The sequence below is a fragment of the Galleria mellonella genome, unplaced genomic scaffold (assembly GCF_026898425.1).
Source record: "Galleria mellonella isolate WM207_F2 unplaced genomic scaffold, CSIRO_AGI_GalMel_v1 utg63, whole genome shotgun sequence".
NCBI lineage: Eukaryota > Metazoa > Arthropoda > Insecta > Lepidoptera > Pyralidae > Galleria > Galleria mellonella.
This window is the reverse complement of record NW_026442130.1, coordinates 13,517,666-13,543,256: the sequence shown is the minus strand read 5'-3', so window position 1 is coordinate 13,543,256 and position 25,591 is coordinate 13,517,666. Positions and strand designations below refer to the sequence as shown.

Here is a 25,591-nt window from a genome sequence, read left to right as displayed (position 1 = left end):
GTACATTTTGAATATAAGACATATAAGATTGACCATGGAAATGACATGACTATTGGATAATTAAATTTATAATGTAAAGTTAACTAATAAAAACAATTTGATTAAGGATGTTAGTTCCTTATTTTATCTCGTGTAGATACCATAATAAATTCCATAGAAAATACATAAAATTGTCACAATATATTGTTTTTATACAACTTAGAATGGCAAACAAGCTGACGGCCCACCTGACGGAAAATGGTAACCGTCGCCTATAGACATGAGCAGTACCATGGACATAACAGAGTATACTGTTTCGCCCATGATACCCCCCATGCGTTGCCATTCCAAAGGACTCAGGTGTTATTCCTCTGTACCCAGTAAATTCACGCCATATCCCACTCTTCAAACTGAAACACAGCCGTGCAAACACAACTGCTTCACGGTTGAAACCCGAATAGGACAGAGGTACCCAAGCAATCGACTTTTGTACAAAGTCTCCCTCTGGTAAATGTATCTACATAGACAACGTCATAAAGAAAATAAAAGTAAACATAAAGCCGTGCAAAACAAAAGAAATGAAATAGCAAAAAATATTTCTAAAAATATTATGAAGTGGAATGAAACATCAAATTCCTTTTGTTCTATGCCACCACAAAGGGAATTTTAATTATTCTTTTCATAAAATCAATGAAAAAATGTTTCCCCAACGTGGCAATATTAATAAAGAACACTTAGCTACAGTAAACATAATTTTAGAACCAAGAAATCAATAGAGACAGTGAAATTGAATTATGTACAAACTCAATGTCAACTTGCAAACGCTCTGGGGTGTAATAAATTAATTTCAAACGGCTTTGAATATTTTGATGATTTATGTTATGTTATGATTGTAATATAAATCATTATATTTTATGTGAGTATGCAGTAGTTACTCTTTGACAGCGGACATGTGTTTTTACTTGTTGTGTTTTAACTTTGTACTGCCGTGTAGTCTCGGTATAAAATGTGCCACCCTTTCCTTTTCTTGGATATCGAAAGAGGCGACTAGGGGAGCTTAATCGTCAAGGGACGGTCAGAAGAGCGTAGTCAGCCTCGCGCTCGTGACATAGCCGCTCAAGACTAAGGGTCTCGTATGGTTCCGAAACTAGGTGAGCTTTCTCAACCATACTTATATCAACTTTGTATTCTATAGTTGAAAGGATAGAAATATATTTAAGATACTAGGAGTATCATAAATATATTATAGGCAATATTTCTTGTATGTATATTACGCAGTTAGGAATTGTGAACATTCGCTTTGCTAAATACAACTTAATTACATTTCACCAAAGGAATGTTTTTGTATGTTCTACGTCTAATAATAAAACATTGAGAACTTCTTAAACTTCGCCGTAACAAGGCAATGTTGATATAATTTAATTTAAATGTCAAAAATATAAAGCATTCCTAGGACATTGTTGTGGAAAAGTTAATGAAAACATTTACGTATATTAATATAAATGATGCTTCAAAATAAATATAGCCAATTTATAATTTAAAGGTTTATTTATTTATTTATTTATTTCATCAACTGAGCGAGCTTCACAGTTTCCCAATACGCTCACTCAGGAAAGCATCAGTACTATAACATATTTATAATTAAATGTAATAATATTAATTAAATTTATATTGATACTCTTTATTGTTTCCTCCAAAAGATTACAATAATAAACTTATTATAAATATAAATAATTACAAGAAATAATCACAATGAGATAACAATGGGCGACCTTATCGCTAAGAGCGATCTCTTCCAGGCAACCTTTGGATGGATAGGAGTAATTATAAACAATTTGGTGGGAGGCACGATGAAAAATTCAAATCACATAACAATAATAGCATCTATATTTTAAATCTCTGAACATAAACACTTTGTGGTCATCCGACGTAAATCCAGCAAGTTGGAGGCAGCAGTCCAGCAGTCACGTTTACGTCACGTTATATAAAAGACAGAAGCACTATTAATTAAAATGTTATTCCAAAAGTATTTAAAACTGACTTTTATCCGTGACTTCGTCTGCGTGATCACGTTACGATCACTGACTAGGATAAAATGTACCCTATCTTCTTTACTGTCCCATATAGTCCCTGTATACCAAATTTCATAATAATTAATTAATCCGTTAAGAGTACTAATCAACTCGTACTACAGTTCTACAAGTATTTTTTATAACTCGAGTTATTCGAGTTGGAACTAGAATTGACTCGATTAATCGACAATCGGTAATAGTACTTACTCCGTAGAAACAAAATCGCTATACCAGACTGTGTCCAAAAGTCATTTACCCCAATACCTCTGTCCCATTCGTGTTTCAATCGTGAAGCAGTTGTGTTTTTTTATGATTTGCGTTACAGCATTTAAGGCATCCTGTCCTTGCTATTGAATACGGGTGAGAGAATGCCTATACAAGATGGTACATGGTGGGCGCAATTTAGACGCAATATTTGAGAAGTATTAGGAAGGTACATGAACGGCCGGATACTGCAACAAATAAATATGTGGTCGGCCCCCGAACTGGCGACCTCTGCTGTCTACCGGTACCCAATTACATGGCTGTGTTTCGGTTTGAAGGGTGGGATATGGCAGCAAATTAACAGAGTATAGAGGCATAACATCTTAGTCCTCAGGAATATCAACACATGGGAGTATAATGAGCGAAACAGTATATTCTGTTATTCCCATGATACTGTTCTGTCTTAGTTTAACAAGTTGTTAGCAAGGGCGGGCTTATTTCTAAAAGAGATCTCTGCCAGCCAACCCAATGCAGTTAGAGAGATAATAATTAAATAGCCGGTAATCTAGTACAGGAAAGGTTAAAATGATAGAAACAAAATAAACATACACAAATTGTAAATAAATATTTTTTTTTTATACAACTTAGAATGGCAAACAAGCTGACGGCCCACCTGATGGAAAGTGGTAACCGTCGCCTATAGACATGAGCAATACCATGGAAATAACAGAGTATACTGTTTCGCCCATGATACTCCCCATGCGTTGCCATTCCTCAGGACCCAGATGTTATTCCTCTGTACCCAGTAAATTCACACCATATCCCACCCTGCAAACCGAAACACAGCCATGTAAACACAACTGCTTCACGGTTAAAACACGAATAGGACAGAGGTACCCAAGTAATCGACTTTTGTACAAAGTCTCCCTCTGGTACTATTTTGCTAAAGAATAGTAAAAAATATGAAATAAAAAAAATCTTCTCACATTGGCACGAAATCGTGCACGATGCGCTCGCGTTTTGTTGACCAAGTTAACTCTCTTTTGGTCTTCATTTAGAAATCATTAGATAACTGAATCTAGATTGAAACATCCATCACAAAATCACTGCCGGCGTCTTCAACTTGAGCCTATAATTTAGTTCTACAAATCAGAGTATTTTAAACTGTCCCTTAAATTATTTTGTTCGGAGCTCTGAATCTTAGCGAACAAGATAAAACGGATACGCGGCACTCGTTTAATTTATGTATGCCGCTTCAATAATTAAAGTGAGCTTTGTAATGGAGTATTTCCTGAATATTTCTATGGCATATTTATAGCTCGTAGAGTAAGCGAGTTGAAGTGGCAATGGGCTGGTCACATAGCTCGAAGAATCGACAACCAATGGGAAAGAAAGGTTAGTGAGTGGCGACCGCGTACGGGTAAATGCAGTGTAGGACGACCCAGCACTAGATGGAGTGACGACTTGAAATGCATTGCAGGGAGTCAGTGGATGCAGGTGGCTCAGGATTCTTTATGGGAATCTATGGGGGAGGCTTATGTCCAGCAGTGGACGGATGATGGCTGAAATGATGACGATGATGATATTCATAGTTGAAAATCTTTAAAAAAATTCCAGCCAACTTCATAAAGAAGGAGGTTCTCTGTTGTCTTTTTTATATTTGTTACATCACTCCATCAGTCATTATTCGATTTGGATTTTTTATCTGATTGATTGGTTTTATAAAATTTTTATCAAAATCAGTACAGCAGTTTAGCTTTTGAACTAAAATAATTGGTTTTGCTACACCTGATGTAGTTTTTTTTTAGATACACAATTTTATTAATATAACGTGTTTAATATAAAGTTAACATGTAAAATAGATATTTTCAATAACTAATATATTAAATTTGAAGATTATATAAAAAAATATGGCTAACAAGCATACGACCCACCTGATGTTAAGCGGTTGCCGTAACCTATGAATGCCTGCAATACCAGGAGTATTGCGCGCGCGTTGTCGAGCCTAAATGATTAGGTTATGACCATAATAAAAAAAGAATGGTGTTGCCACATGTAAGAGAAAAATGCATACACATTGCTATATCACGTACTAAAAATAACAATATTTGTGGTTCAGCAGGTCAACATACCGCTTTACCTTCCAATGGACGCCGATTCGATACCCTCATAATACAAATATTAATATGTATGTACATACAAAAAAGTATTTATATAATTTATTAATTAGTTATTATTTAGTATTATATAGTATTAATTAGTAGTATAGTTATTAGTTAATAATTAATTAATCATTTATCAGCGCCATCTGGACGCCAACTATCTATTAGTTGGCGTCCAGCGTATTAGGTGGCGTGTTCGCGCTACGTCTGCTCAATGAGGTAGTAGCGAGTTCCAATCTGGACTTATTTCACTGTACTGCCACAGAGTTTTGCAAACCGGTAACAAATTACGCAGAAATGCATTTTTAATATTTATTTTATATAACATAAATAGATTTTTAATTCAATATTGTATTATTATAATGTTTGATTTTTTAATTTTTAGTAAGTGCATTGGTAATAACTGTAAAATTCACCAAAAATATGTATATAAATAAATAAATATCAGCCGTTAACCGTCCACTGCTAACCATAAGCCTTCCACGTAACGGAAGTTTTGCGAGTAGTTGCCACGCTTGGCAGCCGGGTTAGTAACCACAATTAAGCTTTTACAGATATTTTAAGAGGGACGCTACGGCCCATCCCTCTATTTAGTAAACGGTCTTATCACTAATATCTTTCAGGTAAAAAAGTAGCAAACCAAAATAAATTGAGGTATCTACTTTTAGTATACAATTTCTTATCCTAATTGAACGAAAAGTATCAAGGCTTTTGGATTACGGCTTAATATGAAATTAGACTTCCTATTTTATGTATAAAATCTAAAAAGATATTTTGTTATTTCACCGTTTGACATTAATATAGTAAGATCTTGTATAAATCTCTATTTCCTTTTTTATAATTATATAAAATAATATAATTTCTAGTCTTTTTGCCTCCACTTCGTTATGTATGGATTTCAGAACTAGAGAAATAATTAAATTAGTCTATTTCTAGATGGCGTATCAAGATAAACCATGTTCATAGGTTTCAGAGATGTTCTCTCCCACAAAACTTCAAGTTATGGATGAGGCTCCCTGTCGAGGTTTTTCCAAGAGACTACAGCATGGGGTTCTTTAAAATAGGGGCAATTAGGTTTCGTCAGGGTCGGCAACGCGTACGTAATATCATTGGTATTATAGGCGTTCATAGGCTACGGTAACTGATTACCATCAGGTGGACCGTATGCTTGTTTCCCACCTCAGTGGTATGAAAAAACATAGACCAATTTTTAAACTAGATCTTCAGGAACAATTCAATTTGGCGCAGTAGTTTTTGCGTGATACCAGAATAAATATAGAAACGGACAGATAGAATTTCTAAAAAAAAAAACATAAGAATACTGACGGATCTGACGAATATTACATATATAGATCCGTCAGTATTCTACGACTATGACGATATTATTTTTTCTTAAACATCTACCATGTACAGACATCACGTAGTTACAATATTATTATATTAGTGATTGATATATGGATACGGCAGTGAATTTACATGGCACAGAGGCGTAAAACCTTAGTTCTCAGGAATGGTACCATGAACCATGAACCCATGAGGGCGAAACAGTATACTCTGTTACGTCTACTGTTCATATATGTAGCTTGTTTGCTATTTTAACTTGCATAAAATAAATAATATAAATAATTATATTACTAAGCTTTATTATATAAATAATAAACCACCCAACAGGCAACTAACACACAACACCAGATTCATACAACACAATTCATAAAGTGTGTGTAAATATATGTGCCTTTTTTCCTGTGGGTTACAGGGGGGGTATGTTTTCAAGCCGACATAAGTCGAGAAGGTGAAAACCAAAAATAATATAAATAATATCAAATGTTACTATAAATAAATCTAAAATACCCAAGTACGAATACGCTAGAGATAATATGCACTCGTATTTATTTCGGCCACAGTTTGCGTACCTAAAATGGACCAAGAAATTGAATAGGTAGAACATTCTAGATAATAATATTGCCACGAGAGCTCTTTATACATATATCATAATAATATTATCACAACATTTTCCACAATGTCTCGGTATATTTTTGAGAGCATATGGCTCTCAAAATTATGGCCCACAAACTTTCTAGAATATTTCCTGGGAATATATAGGACGATATTCAAATTGCACTTTGGTCATAATTTTGGAAAGTTCTAGACATTGTTACATGCAATTTTTCTACCAACTTGGCTCCTATAATATGAAACCATAGCCCAACTGTATAAAAGTTAAGAAACTTAGTAATTCTAGTGATTCAAATTCGCAGCATTTAAAAGGTATTTTAGTTAAAAAAATATATTTTAGGAAATAAAATATAACTTGAATATTTTCCAATCGGTGATGGGAAAGAGAAAAATTAGGAAATTACTTTTTAAAATACTAAGAAACACAAAAAAGTTATATAATTTTGGTCTTTACGAATATTATAATGTCGAAAGTGAGTTTACTTGTTTGTTACTTTAACAGGCTTAACCAATCACTGTGAAATTTGGTACAGGGTTAGTTCATATCCCAACTTAGCATACAGGATCATTTATGTATTGATCCACGCGAGCGAAGATACGAGATGTACTTAATGAAATACATTATCATAATCTATCACACAATTCTGGTTGAAACAAGGTAGGATCTCGTAATTATAAATAATATAATATTATTTCTAAACGACGTTGATGTACGTTTAGAAACTAAACACAATTCTATTTTCGTCCGCTGTATCTTAATATCCTAATTAAATACGTATTACTGCTTGTAGGCCAAAGGTTAAAGAAACAAAACGAAATAATAAATTTAATTCTACTTCAGTCTTCGGAGGGTACTGCGTTGAGACAAATTATATTTTGTGTCGTCTAGTGCTGACATAACTAAATTATGAAGGATCGTTGTCTCTGTCGCTATTATTTCTAGAAATACTTATTTCTAGTCTGTAAAGGATTTTATATTGTTATGTACTGAATATTACCATACTTTGCACAAAAGTCGTTTGCTTGGGCACTTCTGTCCTATTCGTGTTTCAACCGTGAAGCAGTTGTGTTTGCATGGCTGTGTTTCGGTTTGAAAGGCGGGATATGGCAGTGAGTTTACAGGGTACTGAGGAATAACACTTGAGTCCTCAGGAATGGCAACGTATGGAGGTATCATGGGCGAAACAGTTTACTCTGTTATGTTTATAGTTCTGCTCAAGTCTATAGGCGACGGTTACCACTTTCCATCAGGTGGGCCGTCAGCTTGTTTGCCATTCTAAGTTGCATATATACTTACATATAATAATAATAAAATAGTTTAATATAAAATTATACTTTATTAGACCAATATGCTGGTAAATTAAATTGAACATACGAATTCGAAAATCACCCAAAATATTTCGATACCAAATATCCCCCTCAGTAATAATAAATACTTTTGCCAAAGTAAATTGATAGATTCTAAATATAAACATCCCAATGGACCCTCATAGACTGCAAGCTATAAGTCTTTGCCACTTAAATACCCATCAACGTAACGCGTAATTTCAGTTATCGAGAAAATAAACATGTAATTAGGAATTGTGTAATAAATATTTAATAGACTAGAATTGAAAAAGTTTTAGCCAATAATATGTTAACCGCTGTATGGTCCCAGCATAAAATAGCTCACTCCTTCCTTTTCCATGGGTGTCGTAAGAGGCGACTAAGGGAGGATGAGCGATGGGCAGCAGCATCCCTTTTAAAACATCTTCAAAGCCTAACTGCGGTTGCCGATCCGCCTGCCAGCGTGGCAACTACTGGCAAAATCCCCTAAGGGAGGCTTATGTTCAGCAGTGGACAGTTAGAAGCTTACATGATGATGTTAACCTATATATTATAACCATTCTGATATTATAAAGAGGAAAGATTTGACTTTTATATATTTGTTTATAATGGATATATTATAAACTACACAATTTACAAATTCTACAGAAAAATACAGTTAGATGAAAAAAAAATACAACTATATATGTATAATTTCAATGGTCTGTAAAACTTGTGGGAGACTGGACCCTAATCTAGATCAGAGATCTGTATCTCAGGAATTCAGGCCCCCAACTCGAATACCTTGTACAGCTCGCATTAAGACTTTTAACAATTTATTTTAAAAATTCTTTGATCTGTAGAAAAAACTACATTATAAATAACATAGCCTTATGCGCTTAAAGTTGAGAAGCTCTTGACGAAACAAAAATCCTTGTCCGTGCCTCAAGTTTTATAATATATTAAAAAATACAAAGGTGCGTGTAGTCCAATCCGTTAACAAAATTTGAATATTTGACTGTCTAACGGATGAACGGTCTGTCTATGCTTCTAATATTGCAAGTGCGAAAAATTTTACTTTTTATTAAAACTCCTATAGTGCCTGATCTTCAATTAGAAATATTTACGAAAATTACAATAATATGTATTTCATTTATTTATTTATTCTTTATTGACCACATTAGGAAAATGTCTGATACAAAAGGCGTATTTAATGGTATATAGCATTCTCTTATAATCAATCTTTTGGCAAAACACAAATATAATTATGTATATCAAAGATATGTATATAAATGCCATTATTTTGCGGGCGCTATGAAAACTATTGTAGATATATAAAATACAGTACATATTTATAGTATTCATCATTATAATTAAAGTAATTATACTAAAACTAATGATGTCTCATTATAGAGACATCATCATTTCAGCCATTAACTGTCCCCTGCTGACAACAAATGTTCCCCATAAGAGGTGTTTTGCCAGTAACTGCCACGCATGGCAGGCGGATTGGCAACCGCAGTTAATCTTTTAGAGATGTCGTACAAGGGACGCCGCTGTTCATTCCACTACCATTAAGATAATTAGACGTCTAATTCTACAATTAGACATGACTTCTTTCCGACATAATTTTCTCAATTTCTTTGTTCAAATACGCACCAGAAATAGCAATTCAAAAAGAGCGATCCGGTAAATTTTGCTCATTTCAAAGTCAAGTTACGATCCCCGCTAAAGTATCGCCATATGAATATTTAACTCGAGAAGTTGTGTTCAAATGTCTTTAGTTGTACCTCTAATTGTCTCAATATGCGAAACTTCGTATCTGTTAGGTTCATTAATGAGTTGATGCAACAGCAATTCTCCATTACTAATTGTACTGGTGGTCCCGGCATAGAATGGACCACCCCTTCCTTTATCGTGGATTTTGTAAAAGGCGACTAAGGCAATTTCATGTTCGAGGGTTGGGTAGCAGTATTCCTTTTAAAATATCACCAAAAGCTATGTTTGCCAATTCACTTGACAAGCATGACAGCTGCTGGAAAAATTCCCTAATAGTTAACTGCCATAAGAAACAGGAGCGTTCCATAAATGTATGGGAGAAGCCTGTATTCATTTCCTAAGAGTGAGATTAGAGGCAAACAAAGAAAGAGAAAATGGTAGAGAGATGGGCGGTAGCGTATCTCTTAATACATTTCCAAAGCCTAAGTGCGGTTGCCAATCCCAGGCGGCTTGGCAACCGCAGTTAGGCCGTTAGGCCAAGCGTCGCAACTACTAGCAAAATCTCGTAAGGGGACTTATTTTCAGCAATGGACATTTAATGGCTGCTGTGCTGATGATAATGATAAATAATAAACATTTAGACATTTTGACAAACTTTCATATTTTTTACAACACAGGGGGTAAACCAGCATACGGCTTACCTGATAGCAAGTGAGTACCACCGCTCATAAACACCTCCAACTCCAACATCGACAAAATTGCAGGTATGCTGACGGTTTTTTAAAATCGAGTATGCCTTTTTCTTGAAGGTTACAATTTATTATATTTGTAAGATAATTAAATGATTTAAAATACTTGTACACAGTTCTATATTTAAATAAACAATTTAACAGTTGTACGAATTGAAAACAAATTTTATACACAAATTGAGTTTCTACAGACCGCGCGAACAAAGCCACGGTATACACTTAGTGACAAATGAACCATAATATGCTCAAATCTGTTTAGTCTAATATCGTTAAATTATAAAATCGATACAAGCAAAGAGCGTCACGATCAAAGCAAATAATATTTCAGTAGGAAATTTCCATACGGCTAATGTAAGTGATACATATAGAAAGGGACCAAGGATCGTTCCTTGAGGGACCCTTTTAGTGGGGAGCAATAAATCAGGCCCTAATGGAGTGTGTAAGGCTTGCCAGGGACGCATAATATTTCCGAATTTTAGACTGACCAAGAAAACTGAAAGGATCTAGGTCAAAGTAGGGTTCATGTCTATGGACTGTATGTTGACACTGTTGATGGCATTAGTTGGAATGACCGGGCGTTTTGTATGGTTTATTCTGGGTGATTTATTTACAGTGAAAGATTTGTGGTGACTAAGCTTCTTTTAACGCTTTGTGAATATATAGGTACATATGTAACACTACAGGTAATATCAGACATATTAAGGTATAAAATTAAATATTAATTTTTACAATGTAATATAGTAATTAGCAATATTTGTGCGTAGTTACTGTTTAGACTGTTTTTTATTTTCGTTTTTGTAGTGTTGTGTTTTGTTTGACTTTGTATTACAGTTTCGTTATTATCTTCTTAATCGTTAAAAACAAATGAGATATATTTTAAAGTACTATTAATTACTAGTTTTTACCCGCGACTTCGTCCGCATAATCGGGACATGTTTACTGATTAGGATAAAAAGTATTCTATATACTTCCCATCCCATATCTCATGTAGTACTTATGTTTACATTAAATTTTGGTAGTGATTGTATAAACCGTTTAGGCGTCAACAAGGTAATTTCTTTTCAACAAGTTTCTTTTACCTTCCTTTCTTAAAAACAAAATCATATTTGTAAAATCTTACTTTATTGTCTTTAAATATATTAAGTATTTAAAGACAATACAGTAAGGCATAAATCAATTAATCCCTCTACTTAAACGACTACGGTTACTTTGATTGGAGGAAATTAAATGTGATATTCAAACCCATTTTCGAAGTTAAATTACTATAAACTTATATCGTGGGTGGTGTCGATGACCCGCTGAGGAGCGACTATATTAAGAAGGTCCAAAACTTTGCGGAGGAGTTGTGTTTTAAATTTTGATCTAATTAATGGTACTTTACACAATTTGTAACAATCCACATTTAATATTGAAAAGGATTTTAGTCTCAGTTGTTTTTGGGGCGAAGTACAATGGCCTTAACAAAAAAAAAAACTTGCATTAAAGAGGGGGATACCCTTCAAACGAGAGTTCGACTTAAGTGGATGTTCCTCATAATATGAAAAGTTTGGCACTTTAGCGGGAAAGAAGGTAGAAACTGTCTTTAGAGAAGTAGGCAATGATTAGAAACGGTTACATAAAGTGTTATTTTATTTTAAAGAGACATTCATTTGAAGTGTATGACCTCTTAGTAATATCTTATCTATCGGATATAAGTCGTGTAATAAAAATGTTTTATCGGCCGTTATATTTGGGGAGATTCTGGAGCGTTCATAAAAAATATGTCTGGACGACATAGATAGCCTCGTCTCCTCTCACGTCGACGCTATAAATATGAGGGTGCAATGTAAACTCTTGAACTGTTAAGTGTAAATATAAATAACCTTTAAAAAACACGTGAAAAAAATTTTATGTGCGCAAATTAAATGTGGTTGTTGCTATAGGTTGTGTGTTTATTACACATTATTTTATACTTTTTATGTTTTTCTTCTTGATATTATTCATGTTGATATTATTATGCCCATAGACTTGATAGTAGATTTATTAACATAGAATCGGCATTTCCCTTAATCCCATTGTGCTTTCATAATACGTTTCAAGCATTCGCATCGGTCTGCAAACATTTGACTTTCATATCAGATACTGCTATCCATTTGATCATTGCAGGTTAGTTTACCAATCCTGGTTTTACTTATTTATTTATTTATTCTTTATTTGATTAGAATTATTTTATTTAATTCCGCTACCATTAGTATGTGTGTAACTGCCAACATTCGAAGATTGACCATCATCATTACTATGGCATATTTATTCTATATTATATTATGGCATGATTATTACATATTATTTCAAGGAGTCAGTGGATGCAGGTAGCTCAGGACCGTTCCTTATGACAGTCTATGGGGGAGGCCTAGTAGCAGTGGACAGGTAATGGCTGAGATGATGATGATGATTACTATACAGTCGGAGATTAAGGATTAATATTGAAGTTTATAGAACTTCTACAATTTTGCATATTATTAACTCTAATTGTAATATTCAATCTTTGAGTGTTGGCAGTCACACACATACTAATGGTAGCTAAATTAAAAAAAATCATACGAATTAAAAACAAAAATCTTACATTCTTTCCCCATGACTGAATCAACGTAATATATCGTTTCTCATCGTGACAATAGAATGTTGTCGAATTTAACGTAACACTGTAATTATTGGGTAATTTAAAGTAAAATCTTTGAAAATTAGATAAATGTTGGGAAAGCAGCCACATCGCGGTAGAATTGTGAAAGCTTTAAATTAAACAATTTCGTCGAGAAATTGCGACGCCACTAAGAAGGGAAATATTGAAAATTAAACCTTTTGAAATAAGATTATTTAGAAGTGCAGAAAGGATAATAAATTTATATTATTATAATATTTTACTCTCTTCTTTATTTTATATTATACAAGAAAAATGTTAACGGAATTAAATAGGTTCTATTATTGCAATTTTATAGTCGAATTTACAATTCCTTATTCACTTAATAGCAGTGGAATTTGAAAAATAAAAATCGCATATAAAATTGAAACATTCATCATCATCATCATCATCATCTCAGGCATTATCCGTCCACTGCTAAACAAAGGTCTCCCCCATAGACTGTCATAAGGTACAATCTTGAGCCATCTGTATCTACTGACTCTGCAATGCATGTGAGATCGTTACTCCATCTACTTGGGGATTGCCTTACATTCCTAACTAATAAAAAAAAATTACGAGCTGAGTTTCTTGTCAGTTTTTCTCATCTCGAAATCATTCCAAACTGACGGTAGATTTGACATGTCATAAGGGTCTGTAATAGACCTACATGAATAAAGATATTTTGAACTTGAATTTGGATCACTAAGATTCATCAACATCATTTTTCATCATCTGCGTTTGCCCGTACGTGGTCACCACTCGAGAACTTTTCTTCACCAATAAGATTAAAATCACTAAATCAGATTATTCTTTGAATTCTTTGAATACAGAATATTCTTTGATCAAATTTCAATTGATGTATTACAGATATTATTTCTCTTTAACTTTAATTTCATATTTAATACTATAATATAATTAATATCCTGAGCGTAAATTTGAGTAAATTTTCAAATTTAAAATAAACTTATACCAGTAACTAGATTTCAAAGTTAAAAGATAGATTTGGTGTCTCGGTCTGATATGGTGATATGGGTTCGACATTTTATAGGGGACAGGTTTAAAGTTCTAGTACGCATGTGGCACGTTAATTATTTATAGCTTACAAGATATTTAAAAGCATATACCCTCTCTAATTTTGTCTTCAAGAGGAATATTCAGTCTCGTTTAATAATTTTTTTAAATCATAACAAGTAATCGAGTAGTTTATCGCATGTATAGAACATGTTTCCTATCCTATCCAGTTAGCCTTTAACTGTCTACTGCTAGACATAAGCTTACCCCTTGGGGTGAAGGGGGACATACACATATATATTTTTATATGTAGGTATATACACACTCACACTGTTCACCTTCTCACACACCACACGCTGAACGTTACAGATTAAAAAAATTAATTAACTGTATTCTTCTAGTTAAACAATAGTTTCTTTTTTTTTCCTTATTTATCATCATGTTTATTATGTTTGTAGCTTAATATTGTTAATTCTGCATTTACAAATACAAAGTATTAGTACTTGTGTGTTGGAAGGAACTGGCTTACGACACAGGTTACCCTAATTTGTAAGCTAGGGCAAAAAACATGTAACTGTGCAACTCTGTATTTGTTAATAAAGTTATAATAATAAGTTATTATATATATATATATATATATATATATATATATATATATATATATATATATATATATACACACATAAATTGGCTATGTGGTCCCGGTATAGAATAGGCCACCCGTAACTTTCTTATGGGTATCGTGAATAAAGGAATTTTATGGTAGAAGGAGGGTGATTGAGTAAAATATTAAGATGTTAAAAAATTAAACAAACAAACTCACATTCAAATCACTACATATAATAAAACAAAGTCACTTCCCATTTGTCTGTCCCTATATATGCTTAAATCTTTAAAACTACGCAACGGATTTTGTTTCAAGAGAAAAATTTATATGTATAATACATGCATAGTATAGTAGAGGAACACTGATAATTTTAGAAGTTTCTAATGTGATGCGATGTACCGTGCGATGCCGGGGCGGGCCGCTAGTTTATAATATTAGTAAGGATTACTAATTAAACAGTTTCAGTATCTACAGGGTGACACAAAAATTGCTAGTACGCTTTGAAAAGAAAGAGAGTAAAATTGGACACCTTCACCAAAAAAATACGGATCGAAAAATGATAAAAAAAAATGTAAACTTCCCATACTAACACGACACGTTTAGCTGTTGAGTTAGTATTGAAAAATCAATACCTTTGCCGTGTTTGAATTTTCAACCGATATCAAAGTTTTGTGAGATTTAAAGTTTTTTTTTCATGTTTGTTACTTCACAAGTCCGACAGTTGTAAACCGATTTGAAAAATTCCTTTTTTATCTGAAAGGATATATTTAGTTGCAGATTGATCCTGTAGAAATTTTATCAACTTTCTTTTAGTAGTTTAATTTTGAAATCAAAATAAATGTTTTTGCCATAATTAATGTAACTTTGCACAAAAGTCGTTTGCTTGGGTACCTCTGTCTCATTCGTGTTTCAACCGTGAAGCAGTTGTGTTTGCATGGCTGTGTTTCAGTTTGAAGGGTGGGATATGGCGTGAATTTACTGAGTACCAAGGAATAACACCTGAGTCCTCAGGAATGGCAACGTATGGGGGGTATCATGGGCGAAACAGTATACTCTGTTATGTCCATGGTACTGCTCATGTTTATAGGCAACGGTTACCACTTTTCATCAGGTGGGCTGTTAGCTTGTTAGTCGATCTAAGTTGTTATAAAAAAAATGTGCAACATAATTCATTTATTTACATTTATAATAGTCGAGAAATGAGTAGCAGCGTCCTTATTGAAACATCACACCTGCCAAGTGTGGCAATTACTGGCAAAATCGCCCTTTATGGGAGAGACCTAGGTTCAGCAGTGAACAGTTAACTGATATGATGATGAAGATGATGAGCTCCGGCAAAATTCATTTCCATACTAAATATAAGAATTGAAATCAGCGTATCCATTTGAAAGCTACGACGATATAAAAACACACAGAGAAAATCTCCAATCGCATCTTACACCCTTTTTTGCAAAGGGATAAAAATCAGCGACAAGGAGCGTATTTTGCAAACAGAAGTGATAACCATACTGAAGTCCTCCAAAGAACTCTCACTATGTATTATTTGCTAGCGAACTGTTGAATAGTTTATCGTACTAGGCTCTCGAGGGCCATATCAATAGAGCGAATGTTTTGCATAAAGCGATTCCTTTACATGCCTCCGGTTGGCATAAGGCGCGCGTTTTGTTTTACTTTTTCTGATGTGAAGTTTGTGAGTAGCACAAACTTCAAAAGGATTCCCAATTTGCATGTATTTTTACCCAACCTTCGAAAGAAAGTAGGTTAATGTTTTCCAGTTGTATGTATGTTATGTATGTGAAAATTTTTAGATCTTTAGCACGACGTGTGAACTACTTGACGAGTGTTTGTAAGTAGGATGTATTGATTTGTCCAATCCTTTTTGCTCCTGCATTTTACTACACTTGATTATAGAAGAATACAGGTCTGTCTATGGCCTAGAATGCCCTATACATATATACATACTTTGTATTTGCACAGATTAATATAACATGCGTGCCCTTTTTCATTTGCACACCGGCACTTTCTTTCAAACCAATTTGCTATCTCACTTCTAACTCTTACTCTTTTTCTATCTCACGAAAGTAGTCTACCAACTGTACTCTGCTAATTTTGTATTATCCCAACTAGTCTGGAACAACATTTCAGACGGTTGGAATTCCGAGGCGGCTCACTCCCGGGAAAGATGCAGAAAGCTCTTAGATTTTGCCCGCATTGTACGCCGGTTTCTCTCCCTGGGGCCTTGAACCTCGCCCGACTGTGCTTCTGCTAGGGATTAGTTTGCCATCTCCTCTCCTTAAGAGGGGAGATGTGAATTTTAGGAAAATTTTAAAAAATAATAATAATAAATTATTTGCATAAATATGGTTGGAATAGATCTTAATTAGTTTTATAAAATCACATATTTAGCCACATTGATGGCGTGCAAAATGTAAAGTCCTATTTACGTGGATACATTTTAGATAATTACAGATCTTATAGTAATAATATTTATTCTAATAATAATAAAAATAATAGAATATAATAATAGAATGAGAATAATATTAATAAATAATAGAATGAGAATTATAGTAAAATTTAAAAAATAATAGCAAATAGCATGTCAATTTTTTAAAACGTCGTACAGAATAAATTTATTTAAATAATAACGAATCGATTGAAGTTTTTTAAGAAGGAAAAAGGTAATAAATATATAATATTTGATGTGTTTCGTCCTCTTTAGACACTATATTTATTTTTAGATTTTTGTTACGAAACATGTAGCGAAGGGCGGAAAACACATTACCACATTTATACATACGCGCTAATGGCGTGTGTATGATGTGTGAACATATTCGCTTCGCCGGCCGCTCACATCATAAAATAATAATAATAATATGATGGATGGAGTAACCGTTACTCGGATGTGGACATCGTCTACAGCTGAAACTCACTGTTCTATATATATATATATATATATATATATATATATATATATATATATATATATATATATATATATATATATATATATATATATATATATATATATATATATATATATATATTACAACTTAGAATAGCAAACAAGCTGACGGCCCTCCTGATGGAAAGTGGTAACCGTCGCCTATAGACATGAGCAGTACCATGGACATAACAGACTATACTGTTTCACCCATGATACCCCGGCATTGCAGGTGTGCTGCCGGCCTTTTAAAAAGGAATATGCTCTTTTCTTGAAGGTTATGTTGTCGTATCGGTTCGGAAATACTGCTGCTGGAAGTTGATTCCAAAGAGTGGTTGTGCGTGGGAGAAAGTGCCTTGAAAAACGCACGGTGGAGGACCGCCACTCATTATCATTATGGTGTGGAAATTAAAAACTCTTTAGATAAAAATAGTTATTAAAAATGATTCATACAACTGTAAAATACTCAATATACACAAAGAACAATCGAATCAAGAAATTTCTCATCTTGTAACTAAAGATTTCTCATCCTTAAAACAATATTTTGCTCCATCTATCTGTTTTTCTTTTATACAACTTAGAATGGCAAACAAGCTGACGGCCCACCTGATGGAAAGTGATAACCGTCGCCTATAGACATGAGCAGTACCATGGGCATAACAGAGTATACTGTTTCACCCATGATACCCCGCATGCGTTGCCATTCCTGAGGACTCAGGTGTTATTCCTCTGTACCTTGTAAATTCACATTCAAATATTTTTTGAAATGAAAATATTTAACATATAGATGTATGTAGAATAAGTAAATTAATTCTTAAGTTTTTTTTTTATATGTACTTGCATGATAATGAAATAAAATATTTAATAAATTATATTGTATTTGATATTTTTGTGCATTCCAGGTTATTGTATTTTATGCACGAAAAATTATTAATTCACTCGTGCGCCACCTGCCCACTTCTATCTGTTCTCCTTTAACCAAAGGTTGTTTGTAAGAGAATGTCCTAGCGATAAGACCGCCTTTTGTACCTTTATGTGTATATTTCAATCTGTATTTATGTTACTGTATTTCGCTTTAATTATTCACTTGTCATTGTATATTTTTATTTATGGTGCAATAAAGAGTTAAATAAATAAAAATAAATAAAATAATAAATAATAAGTGATATAAATTTTACAAAAAAATTAAAAATTACTGAACCAATTTAGATATTTTTTCTATGAGTCCAATTCAATGAAACTTTTCTGACTTGTTTTATATTTTTTTTACAACACGGGGCAAACGAGCATGCGGCTCACCTGGTGATAAGTGACAACCGCTGCCCATGATCACCCACAACACTAACGGTATTGCAGGTGTACTGCCGGCCTTTTAAAAAGGAATATGCTCTTTTCTTGAAGATTATGTTGTCGTATCCGTTCGAAAATACTGCTGCAGGAAGTTGATTCCAAAGAGTGGTTGTGCGTGGAAGAAAGTGCCTTGAAAAACGCACGGCGGAGGACCGCCGTGAATAATAACTGAGTTACGAGGTAATAAATGTGAAAAAAAGTCTGTCATAGAATTGTTCATTAGAACCTCTTAGCATCATAAACTTGTAAACTTTATTGTTTTGCTGTTAAGAATTATTTCTGTAAAAAGTACTTTTCATTAGAAACGTATAAATATAGTAACAATATTTTCCATTGCGCTATTTTACAAAAAATATAAATGAATCCCCAGTACATAGGCAACTGCTTCATAATACGAGCTTCCACTATTTTTAATAATGTATAGGTAGTAAGAACACTAATTAAAATAATAGAGAATAGAAGAGACAAAATGCTAGCCCACCTTATACGACATGACGATTTTTTTAAGAGCATAGTAGAAGGAAAGATAGAGGGCAAAAGAATAAGAGAAAGACCGAGCAATAACTACATGGGACAGATAAAGGAAACACTAGGTGTCATGTCGTATAGGGAGATCACGGATATGGCCTGGGATAGAACTGGCTGGAAGAAGATGCATTAATTAGTTGCACCGACAAGAGGAAACTCTTAAATGAAAAGAAGATGTAGTAGGGATAATTAAATTGATATATAATTATATTTAATAATAACAGCAGTTATATAAGAAAAACCATTGCTAATTATTCATTCAGTGAGTTTAATACGACTAAACTGTAATTAATTCAATTTTCGTTAATTATGTGGTAGCTTTTTGAAAAAATTGCAGGTGTGCCGCCCATCCTGGGGGATGTGCTAATATACCGGCGCATCCCCCGAGTGGTAGGGAGAGCACGCCATCCAGGGTGGATCTTGAGAGAGGAGACCTGCTCTTACCATCTGGGGGCGGGTCGCTGCCGTCGGAGATGTGGTGAGTGCGAAAGCGAACCCATGTGTCCGACATATGGCACCTTGAGGGTATATCGTCTGGTTTTTGGTGGGTACACCCCCGCCTTACGGGGGCATTCCCACAGTACCCATTCACCTCCCACAAGGTGTATGGGTCTGCATAATGCATTTTCCAGACGTTAAAAAAAAAAGTGTGCCGTACATGTTAAAAAGGAATATGCTCTTTTCTTGATCGTTACGATATCGTATCGATTTGGAAATATCACTTTTAGAAGTCGATTCCAAAGTGTGGTCGCACATAGAAGACACTGCTTTGAAAAACACAAGGTTTTTATCTTGACCGCCACTCATTCAGATGGTCGGAGTTAACCTTAGTTTGTGGTGAAACAGTACACTACTGTTCGCATTAAAGTATTATATTCCTCGATTCATTTGTCATTTACAGAGTAGGATATTTTAATAGTAAATTTTACAATTGTAAATTGAATCATGAATTTAAAATCACACTCACAATTTTCAGCAGTTTCCGCTCCCTCGATTTGATTTCAGGACGGTCAGCGTTTACCTGAAATAAATTTTACACTGTGTCAAGCATATAACGTATTTATATTGACAATGTGACGAATTTATATGATTCTTAATAAACTTATCTGTATTTGTGAATGTAAAATTAAAAATAAAATCGATTATATTTTTTTTATGATAATTAACCATCAAGTATATATCAAAAGCTACCTGTCCTGATATTTTTATCAAGACAGGTGACTGTAACATAAAATAGACATAGAGAGAATTATGGGCATTAAAGAATGCACTATAATTCAGATCTTTTTTTTATACCACTGAGGTGGTAAACAAGCATACGGCCCACCTGATGGTAAGCGGTTACCGTAGCCTATGACCGCCTGCAATACCAGAGGTATTACGCGCGCGTCGCCGACCCTGAAGAAATCTCTTTACCCCCCCTTTTGAAGAACCCCATGCTGTTCTGTCTCTTGGGAAAACCTCGGTAGGGAGCTCATTCCATAACCTGAGTGTTCGTGAGAGAAAACATCTCTGAAACCGCGTTGTACGCAACCATTTAGGCTGTAAGGTATGAGGGTGAACTCCCTGTCGATGGCGAGCCGTATGATGATAGAAAGCGGTCGTAGGCATCATATTGAATAATTCCTCTGAGCACAATCCGTTGTATAAGCGGTAGATCCTTCATTCTTCTAAAGTAGCAACGCATGGGGGATATTATGGGCGAAATAGTATACTCTGTTATGTGTATGGTACTGCTCAAGTCTATAAGCGACGGTTACTACTTTCCATCAGTTCGGCCGACAGCTTGTTTGTCATTTTAAATTGCATAAAAAAATGTGTTGCTTATCCTAAACGGTCTTATGCTTCAGTACCTACGAGGTACGTATTTAATTACCATGTTCCAGTTGTCGAACCTAAATATAGACATAAAAGCATTGCAGCTTTATGGTGGAAGCACCAAGGAAACAATATAAGTAAGACATAGAACAAAACTGTTTCATCCTTATAACATTTGAGACAATACAATTAATCCTAAATTGAATGCATGGACGATGTATGAAGCGAATGAAGTAAGATTATTATTTTTAACATTCAGTATTTGTTAAACTAGTATGGGACCTACGAATCGAATACTTGGCACCGTGTAGGTACATAAGATGGAACGAGATAGGAATATCTAGTGTCTTAATCTTTCTTACACGAAACCTAATAATACGAATGTATTGATTATTTACCATTTATCTAGGGCGAGATGGAGGGGGGGGGGGGGAGGAGTTTATGAGTCTAATTCTGGACTATTATTATTTAATGTTTTGTGAAAGCCGCTTGCTAAATATTTGCCTACAAAATTTCAAACTTTATATTAATAATACGACTCTAGTTCTATTAAATTTCAATTTATTAAGATGTACTAAGATATAATTGAGGAATAGAGTATCATTGGGTCTTATTTTGTATTATTAATAGTAGAGAATAATTAGGGCTTTAGCAAATGAACAATAATTCCTTTGTATAGTTCAAATAATCCTATACAATTTATAAAAATGATAATAATGACTTCAGGAGAAATATAAAACCAGAATATAGACAGAAAGTTTTACAAATAAAGGGTAGTGGGTAATAGGTAAGCAATCGGCAACCAAACTGCGAATTTTGAAAAGCTTGTAGTTTGGTTGGCGAACGGTTAAATTGATAATCGTAAATATAGACGGCGCTTATAAAAAAGGTAATTGTAATAGTTGTTGCGCATCACTAGTTTCGAATCTCACTGTCAAAGTGTCGCAGTATTTTTTCACTTCTCCCGAATAAAAATGTTAACTACATCTATCTAAGCCCCGAGAAGCTATATTTTAATTTGCCTAAAGATGGCTCATTTAGAGGTGATACACGTGTCGCAAAACGTGCGTGGACGAAGTGGCGGTTAATGTTGGCAGATTGTAGAACTTGGTAACTCGGTAATTTCGATTGTCAACACTCGCATATATGGTATACTAATGGTAGCGGAATTAAACAAAATAATTCTAATCAAATAGCCAATGATATAGGATTCCTTATAATGTTATTTTAGTTCCTAGTTCGGTAAAACATTTTTTATGAAATAGGAAGTTTGACGTGTTAATAAATAAATAAAAAAGAAATTTAAATAAATAAAATTAGCAATATTTATCTACATGATCAATCAATTTCTTATTTGCACGTCCAAATCAAATGAACAAATAGCGTTTTGCTTTCTGATGAGTACAACATTAAAGTAAATTTTATTGAATATTCGAAAATTATCAATTAATTCACATTTGCCGAAGATATTATATTATACATACAAAAATATGGATGATTTGAGAAACAACGCTTTTTTAAAGTTGCTTAAAATCAAGAAATCAATGATTCATATAAACTCTTTTAGTGGAAATCACACACAGCCGTCTAACGTATTGGCTTATTTAGTTTTGAAGATTTAGCAATTTAGTAGTTACAGATTACTAATTGATCAATTAAGACAGTTGATGTAATTCTGTTCCTATGAGTATTTCAGTAAATAGGCATTAATTGTTACTTTGTAATCACATCTCTTCTTAATTGTGATGATTCATAAAATTGGAAACATATTCATAACTTGCTTTATAGTACTAAAATTTGTTAATATCTACAAGAAATAAATTAGTGTTTTTTTTTTACAACACAGGGGGCAAACGAGCATGCGGCTCACCTGATGGTAAGTGACTACCGCCGCCCATGGTCACCCACAACACCTACGGCATTGCAGGTGTGCTGCCGGCCTTTTAAAAAGGAATATGCTCTTTTCTTGAAGGTTATGTTGTCGTATCGGTTCGGAAATACTGCTGCTGGAAGTTGATTCCAAAGAGTGGTTGTGCGTGGGAGAAAGTGCCTTGAAAAACGCACGGTGGAGGACCGCCACTCATTATCATTATGGTGTGGAAATTAAAAACTCTTTAGATAAAAATAGTTATTAAAAATGATTCATAAAACTGTAAAATACTCAATATACACAAAGAACAATCGAATCAATAAATTTCTCATCTTGTAACTAAAGATTTCTCATCCTTAAAACAATATTTTGCTCCATCTATCTGTTTTTGTTTTATACAACTTAGAATGGCAAACGAGCTGACGGCCCACCTGATGGAAAGTGATAACTGTCGCCTATAGACATGAGCAGTACCATGGACATAACAGAGTATACTGTTTCTCCCATAATACCTCCCATGCGTTGCCATTCTTGAGGACTCAGGTGTTATTCCTCTGTACCCAGTAAATTCACGCCATATCCTATACCGAAACACAGCCATGCAAACACAACTGCTTCACGGTTGAAACACGAATGGGACAGAGGTACCCAAGCAATCGACTTTTGTACAAAGTCTGCCTCTGGTAAATCCATCTATCTATTATTTTAATAATTAAAATAGAAAATCTTAATTTGGAAATCCTAAATTAATAATATAATGAAATAAGTCTTTTAAAAACAAGATTTTACAATGTAATTCACTGTCGTCTGCGACCATTTTAAAATGATCATTAATTTTATTGCTATCTACTTTTCAAGCTATTTCATTTAAACAAAGTGAAGAAAATAAATCTGATGGTAGCGGACATTTTGAAAATATCACAATATTGCATATTGTATTGCCACTAAAACTAAATATGTAGCAATATTTAAACAAAATTGGTTAGGAACAATTTGTTTCCAAACTTGCTTTGACTTAAACCAACTAACATATATTGAAAGTTAAATAAAATATTCTTAAAATTTCTTTCGATAACTTGATCCAAAATCTATTAATATTCATCAATCGATTAATCCCCTGTGATACAATTGATTATTTTGCACCAAAAATTGTCAAATCAGTAATAGCTACAAACCTAGTTGTCATCTTCCAAAACTTACCTCATTTTTTTTATTAGGGGTCGGCGTGATATGTTTTTTTTTCTTTCATTCTTTTCTATTAGCAGTTACTTTCGTATTCTGACCATATCATCCTTTATCCAGTTTGTCTATGGTTTTGATCTTTCTCTGCCCTTATTGCCATCCACATTTATACTTAATACCTTTCCTTAAACATGCTCCTCATCTCTTCGCATCACATGTCCATACCAGGACAAATGATTACCCCTTGTCTATCACTGACGTGACTTTCATACTTCTTCTAATATATACATTCTCAATTATGTCCGTTCTTGTCTCACCACACATTCATCTCAACTTTCACATCTCAGCTACATGCAGACGCCTTTCATCATGTTGGTAGGTTAAGATGGGCCTACAGACAGTAAGTTCATTAAATTCCGGTTATCCAGTTACATAATTACGGTGATATCTCCTCGAATGATGATATTACATACAACTTCGACTAACTATATTAAACTTAATCTATCTTTAATCTTCGCTTTAAATTTACGACTGTCACAACTAGTCATACTGTTTACGATACAACTTCAGTTTTATGTGCAAAATAAACAAGAATTAAGTGGGTTTACTGTTTAGTAGCTAATAGATGTTGTTTACAATATATTAAATGCTTTGTATTCAATTAAAATTGTAGTGTACATTTTATATGATATGAAATATCATTTATATCACACCTTTACTAATATTATAAATGCAAAAGAGATTTTTAGATATCTTTATTATTTTTTGGCATTAAACTGATCATACAGTCGCTATGAAATTTAATGTACACATTCTGTTTAAATAGGGACGAGTATAGCTAACTGTTTATCGCAGTCAACCAATATTGGACACCAGGATGAATAGTTGTAACCCATACATGCGTACAAAGCATATTTTTAGCAGTATCTAATTACCGAGGGCACCGTACGTGTAACTCTATATTATATTGTTTTATTCAAATATAACCTTAAACTACAATGAGAATTATAACAGTTTTCTATCACTAGCACTGTCCACATGTATCATTAAATCATCATCGTTTACTAGTAAGGGCCTAAACAAATTGGTCCTTCGAGCCGGACAACATTATAATATGCTTACCACACTAGTTGTAACGTTCACAAAAAGTAGAATTTTGCAATAATCAGAGAGACGTGTTACAAAACTAATAAAGGAGTTACAAAGGAATAAACTTTAATAATTTTAAAATTGTATTAATGAACTTAATTAAACAAACTATTGAAAGTTGTTTCAGATATAATCACTAACATAAAAACTATAAAGAGAATTTAAATTTAAAATTAAAACAAGACGTGCTTAAAATTTTCCAAGCAGTAATCCTTTGTAATTGGTTATTAAAATGTTTATAAAAACTGAGTTTCATCTGAGTAATTACAAAAAAACAAAGCAGAAAAAAATACTATACGTTGTTACTTGGAAAGATCTGATATATTATAT

The 25,591-nt window shown here is 33.6% G+C and overlaps 1 protein-coding gene across 4 annotated transcripts in view; it reads right to left on the bottom strand.

Moving 5' to 3' along the window:
• Nucleotides 1-25,591, bottom strand: part of LOC113521621 (zwei Ig domain protein zig-8-like) — a 253,051-nt gene that overhangs the window by 62,998 nt on the left and 164,462 nt on the right. For 3 of the 4 annotated variants that reach the window (XM_052899818.1, XM_052899820.1, XM_052899821.1), the window contains one exon: nt 20,210-20,263. The exons of the other annotated variant lie outside the window; for it this stretch is intronic. The gene's annotated coding sequence lies outside the window, so the exon portion shown is untranslated. The remainder of the gene's footprint in view (nt 1-20,209; nt 20,264-25,591) is intronic. 4 annotated transcript variants of the gene reach the window in all.